General features: G+C 46.1%; 1 protein-coding gene across 1 annotated transcript in view; it reads right to left on the bottom strand.

The window, feature by feature from the left end:
- Positions 1 to 467, bottom strand: part of ZBTB7A (zinc finger and BTB domain containing 7A) — a 34,171-nt gene extending 33,704 nt beyond the window's left edge. The window contains exon 1 of the mRNA XM_043502452.1: positions 221 to 467. The gene's annotated coding sequence lies outside the window, so the exon portion shown is untranslated. The remainder of the gene's footprint in view (positions 1 to 220) is intronic.
- Between the last annotated feature and the right edge of the window lie 5,910 nt (positions 468 to 6,377).

Here is a 6,377-nt window from a genome sequence, read left to right on the forward strand (position 1 = left end):
GGAGGTTTATAAAGTTGGGGGGAGGGGGGGAAGAAAGTAAAACACAAACCAGGGGGAGCGGGGGAAGGGACTTTCCTCCTTCCAAGGCAGCCTCCCTGTTCGAGGTGGGGCTGGGAGGGGGGGGAGGCGTGGGGGGGGGTGAAATGTCCCCTTGATTCAGCACCTCCCCACCCCACCCAAAACGGCCACCAGAGACAGCCCGATCCCCCCGGAGTCTTACCTTGCTGGTCCTGGGGGTGGCGGGGCTGGGGGGGGGTAGGGGGGGGCTCTGCCTGGAGTTTGGAGTCAGTTCCCGGCCAGCTCTCCCTCTCTCTCTCTGGTGTTACTGCCCCTACTGTAACTGTATATGCAAAGCCCCGTATGATGCTGAACTCCCTTCCTGGTTTCTCTAAGGGCAAAGGGGTCCTCCCTTCTCTTAAAGGTGCAGCAGCCTCCCCTCGCCCTCCCCCGGCGGCGAGCCTCAGTGCAAGGGCAACTGAAACAGGCTCTGCCAGTCCCAGCAGACAGAGAGAGAGAGGGCAGGACACCCTCCTGCCCCGGCTCCCCAAGAGATCCAGCCTCAGCCCCACAGGGAGAGGGGATCTGCACCCTTCCCCTGCACCCCTCCCTGGCGGCAATCCCTGTTATCTAACCCAGAGCACACTTGGGGAGAAGGGGGCTGTTGTGTTCCCAGACACACATGCACGTGCTCACACGCGGAAGCCGTTTGTTTGGTCTCAGCTGCTACAGCCTTTCACACACACGCACATACACATATACACACCCCCTGGAAGTTGGGTCATTTTCACTTGAAACGGGCACCGCGGGTCCCATGGCTACAGGCATGGGGAGAGGAGGGCTCCGGTTCCCCATCTCGGCCTCATGCTTCCCGGGCCGCCTTCGCCCAGTCACAGCGGCCGCTCTGTGCCTCAGTTTCCCCCCTGGTTACAGCCTGGAGAGACACCATTGGAAAGTGATGGAGACCGCCGAGTACAATTGGACTGTTACTAATAGTTCCCCTTTAGTGGCTAGAGTGGAGGGCTGGGAATCAGGTAGGGTGACCAGACAGCAAGTGTGAAAAATCAGGACACGGTGTGGGGGGGTATTGGAGCCTATATAAGAAAAAGACCCAAAAATCAGGACTTTGCCTTTAAAATCGGGACATATGGTCACCCTAGAATCAGGACACCTGGGTTCTCCTCCGGGTTCAGCCACTGAGCGACCTTGGATAAGTCACTTCCCTGCTCCGTGCCTCAGTCTCCCCTCCCACCCTTTGTCTGTCTTGTCTATTTAGACGGTAAACTCTTTGGGGCGGGGACTGTCTCTTACTAGATGTCATATTGGGGATTGACACAGTGAGTGGTCCACAGAAAATCAGTTACGCCCATGAGGTAGCCTCAAGCAAACCGTCCAGCTCCAAAAAACGAGAGATGGGAAAGTCCTGTTATGCTACCTAGCCCTGTACCCTGCCCAATTACATTTTATTTACTCGCAGGGTTTTCTATAGTGCCATCAGATCTGGCAAACATTAACCAGTTAATCTTAGAACAGCTCTTTGGTATTAGCACCCCCAGAACAGAGACCGAGTTACCCACACAGGAAGTCTGTGACAGATCCAGGATGTAGTTCCTGGCAGATGTTCCTCATGTCGCTTAATGCTCTGCAAGAAGATGCTCAGACACTAGGGCAATGGGCACGGTATAAGAACCTAGTGAACAGAATAGAGCCAAGACCATCTGTGTCTCAGCCCAGTTAATTGACCTCAATATATTCTTCCCCTGTTAGGAGGTTCCCGTATAAATTTTCAGTCTGCATTCAAGAAACTGTATACTATCTCACCCTTTCAATGAAATCAGAACAACTCATCCTGTATAATCTGTACCCAAAGCTCAGACTGGAAAAAATTAACCAGTGGCACCTACTTGATGCCAAAATGAGACGCCTCGCACAGCAGCTTGTGCAGATGTTCACACTATGATCACCCCCCCTTTCCTGTGATTTTGAGAAAATGCTTAGTACTCGCCCCTCTGAAAATCAGGCCCACGTAAGGTATCTCTAACTGGCACCCCAACACTACTAAAAATCTTGGCCTTGGGTGAATAGTTGACAGATTCTAAGGCCAGAAGGGACCATTGCGATTATCTTGGCCCATCTCTTGCATGCCATAGGCCATAGAACTTACCCCAAAATAATTCCTGTTTGAGCTACAGCAGATCTTTGAGAAAAACACCCAATCCTGCTTTTAAAATGGCCAGTGATGAAGAAACCACCACAAGCCTTAGAAAGCTGGAAAATGGTATGAAATCTGGCCTATGAACTATTAGATGCCTATGTCTGAATGATTGCCCCAGCTCTGTATATGGGGGGAAAAATATAAATCAAATCCTTAGATTGGGGGAGAATCTCAGCTTTCATTTTAAAGTAAGTTTCTAGCTCTGGTGGTTGCAGGAAAAAGCTTGATAACATGATTCCCCTTTATTCACCCCACCTCTCTCCCCCAAAATAGAAGTTCAAAACCTTATTGTCTCGTGTTTGGGGCGGGGGAGTGATTTTTGAATGCTTGGTGTTGGCAAAGTTATAAGTATAGAAATGTTCATCAGTGCTGATCAAGTGGAAGGGGGTAGGAACAGATGAGCCCACGGATGGCTTTTGGCCTTGCTTGGGTACAGCACGATGATAAGCTCAGGACAGGGACATAATGAGCTGGTATGTAAACTTGTTGCTTGTCTCCATAGTCTGATAACCCCTGATAGGGACTCCACCAAAGCACTTTAGGATAACGAGCCCTTTAAGACTAAGGTAGGGGGTCAACTTTTTGCTGTGAAAGCCTTAAAATGTGGGATTCTGCCCCTTTGGAGAATCCAGCTCAGCACAGACCTCCCTAGCTGTTACAAGTGCGTCTGGAAAGATTCAATGTTTATCAGTAAATGTCAATAAACGTCAATTTCACCGCACACTTAATGTTTCCATTAATAACAATAGAAATGTACAGATAGGCAAAGTTAGGACAAAACAGCCTGCAAACTTCTTAGAGTTTGATTCAAGGCTATTTATTTGGTATGTTTTGACACGTGACGTTGACAGTTTGTGTTTGAACATTTTTAAGGCTTTAACTTTTTGAATCACAACATCGATTGTTATTAAATAATTAGTGTCCGATTTCTCCACAACTGTGAAAATTTAAATAGACAAAAATTGGGGGGCAAAAAGATGCTTTACCCCATAATTTTATGCAACTGTGAAAAATTTAAATAGATAAAAATAAATGTTTAAAAACAAACATCAACGTTATCTGTTGAAATTAGGGGAAAAAAAATCAATTCCTGCCAAGCCTGGTTACAAGCAATGCCCCTTTAACGATGTTACATTTCTATAGTTCCACCAAATGCATCCGATGAAGTGAGCTGTAGCTCACGAAAGCTTATGCTCTAATAAATTTGTTAGTCTCTAAGGTGCCACAAGTACTGCTTTTCTTTTTACACTTCTATAGCGCGTTTCATACAGAAGAGTCGCACAACGTAGCTCCCCATAGCACTGCTGGAGTGTCACCACTATTGGTGGGAGGGCTGTCGCCAACTGCTGCACATCACACCATACAAGAGATCATGGGGGTGGAGGGTGGATTTTGGCCAAGGACCCTGGTGATGACCTCTGCTTCTATAAACAATATTCTGGGTACTTTAATGTCACCACAGAATATATGGGGGGGACCTTTGCTTTCCAGATCTCACCTGAAAGATGTGAGTGATTTTTAAAGTCTGTCCCTATGGTAACATTGGTTTCATAGGAGGGGAAAGTGGGCATGTTTAAAATTGTGCACGTGTGTGCACACACACACACACACACTCTCTCTCTCTCTCTCTCTCTCTCTCTGTGACCCAGGGACTTGTTGATGGTGACTGGCAGAGGGCACAGGGGATGCAGAGAGTTTTACAGGGATCCCCTCCTCCAGATATAGGCATATTAGTTCACTAAAGGATAGTATGTAAGGTCTCTATCAAGCTAGTAACCTGCTGACCATCAGAACCATTGCAAAATGTATGTATGGATAATATTTAAGGAATTATGTATCTATATTGAAAATTATGTTCTTAAAGCAGGTAATTAGAAGGTGGCATGTCTCACACATGTTCCTTTCAGGCAGGGGGTAACAGATGCTTATCTCTGTCTGGTCGCATCTGTATTGACTGCTTCACAATGGACGCTTATTTGCAACTGAACCACAAGCTAATCAAGACTGTGAAATCAACAAGAGATTGCAAAATCCTACAGAAAGGAATAATCAGCAAGAGGGCGTCTGGTTTATGAGTGAAGACGGAAGGACTGTTTTGATATATCTGGGGTTGCAGAAAGAGACACTCAGGATTCCTTCACCTAGGAGACAAGCTGGAGTGTGTTTCATCTCATGACCGAAGGATCTCAGCCAGGCCCAGCTGTAAATGGCTGTCAGGACTTTGGGGTGAGCTCGGTTCTGTAAGATGTGAATGTATCTAGTTAAATAAGTCTAGGTTCTAGAATGTGTGTTATGATTTTTCTTTGTGTGTAACCCTTTGTTTCCAATACTTCGACTTGACTCGCTATTGCTCGAATCACTTCTCTTTGTTCAACTAACTTGTGCTTGTTTCCCTATAAACATGTCTAAGTGTTGTGTGCTAAGCAGAGAGATGATCTGAGGTGAAATTGGCAAGCGTCTTTGCAAATGTTGCAAGTGGCTAGTGGATCAAGGGCTGGGCCCTCCAGGGAAGGGTTGGAGTGTGCCTATCACTAACCTGCAGAGGCCTACAGGGGAGTGCTCGTGTTGCCAGTGGCCACTGGAATCAGCGAGCTGACATGAGGAAAGCACAGACAAGGCTTCCTTGCATTCACACAGCCCCACAAGCACAAATGCCCACATATCACCAATAAGCAAGTGCAATCATGCACCCACCAACCCACCCAACCACTTTTCATCAGTCAATCTCAAAGCACTTTACAAAGACGGTCAGTATCATTAGCCACATTTTGCAGGCAGGGAACCTGAGGCGCAGAGAGGGGGAAAATGACTTGCCCAAGGTCACCCAGCAGGCTAGTAGCAGAGCTGGAAATAGAACGCAGGGCTCTTGAGACCCACTGTGCAGTACTCTATCCGCTAGGCTACACAGAGAGCATGCAAATGTCCACACATATCCCCACACACTTACACGCTTTTCTAGAGCATATCAGCTTAAACATTTGGCAACCAATTGCAGAGAAGCAAAGAGGGAGCTGGGTGAGGCGTTGTTTGCTTTTAAAGTGTCACGGATTTTTTTCAGTGTATCAACTCACAAAGGGAAGAAATCAAAACCTCAAAAACGTGTAGAGAGAAATAAAACCCAAAGGGATCAAATATAAACAGCTCCCCCACCGTCCCAGTGAGGACTAATCAACTGCAGATCTGCAGACTTACTGGGACACTCAAGATAAAAACCGCTTGTCTGTTTATCATTCAGTACCTGGATTGCTACTAATAATATCCTTTATTTCATTTCTTTTCATATGAGGAGCTCAAAGCACTTTACAAATGGGTAGGTATCATCATCCTCATTTTTCACCCTGGCAGAGCAAAGACCAGAAGCCCCGATCAAACGCCCGTTGAAAGACCTTGGATCTGGCCCGGAGAGAGGAAGAGACTGGTGTGAAATTACACATTGAGCTGGGGGCAGCATTGGAAATGGAACCCAGGTGTCCTGATTTGTACCCCACCTGCCTTACACACTAGACCAACACCACATCAGATGATTATAAATAATTTTAATCACTTTGCCTCAGTGACACCATTTGTTTCTTTGCCGCTCACTCAGCAAAGACTTTGAAATACACTAGCCAGGTCAGTTTCACTTTCTATTACTTGTCAGTTTTGTTCTCTTTGCACTAGGTTGTTCTTTGAGTTTCCATAGTAGCAGATGAAAGGTTAAAATCATGCCACCCATAGAAGCCTTTTTGCCAGAATTTAAGGAAGCAAACCAAGAAAATCACCAAAATATCCCTATTATTGAGCAGTTTTGCATGAACTCTTAAAAACATAAAAATCCATTTGGGGCCTAAATGGAGGGGCCAGTGCAGTTTTGCCATCACTCACCCTTTAACATGTTTTTTTTGTCATAAAGCCCCAGTTTCTGGAGTTAGGTGATTCTCAGCTTTCACTTTCTTAATAAAGTAAATTTCTAGCCCTCCTGACTGCTAAGAAAGGGTTGAAAATGTGACCCCTGAAGGTTCAAAGACCAGAAAGCGAATAAAAAGAACCCAACATTTATTATTTGAAAAAACCTGCATGAATGTTAAGGCAACCTGGTGGTTTTTGAATGCTTGGAGTTGGTAAAACCATAATGTGCCTTTCATCAGAACTCTCAGAAGGCATGTTCACATGTCAAACAACATGC

The sequence above is a fragment of the Dermochelys coriacea genome, chromosome 25 (genome assembly GCF_009764565.3).
Source record: "Dermochelys coriacea isolate rDerCor1 chromosome 25, rDerCor1.pri.v4, whole genome shotgun sequence".
NCBI lineage: Eukaryota > Metazoa > Chordata > Testudines > Dermochelyidae > Dermochelys > Dermochelys coriacea.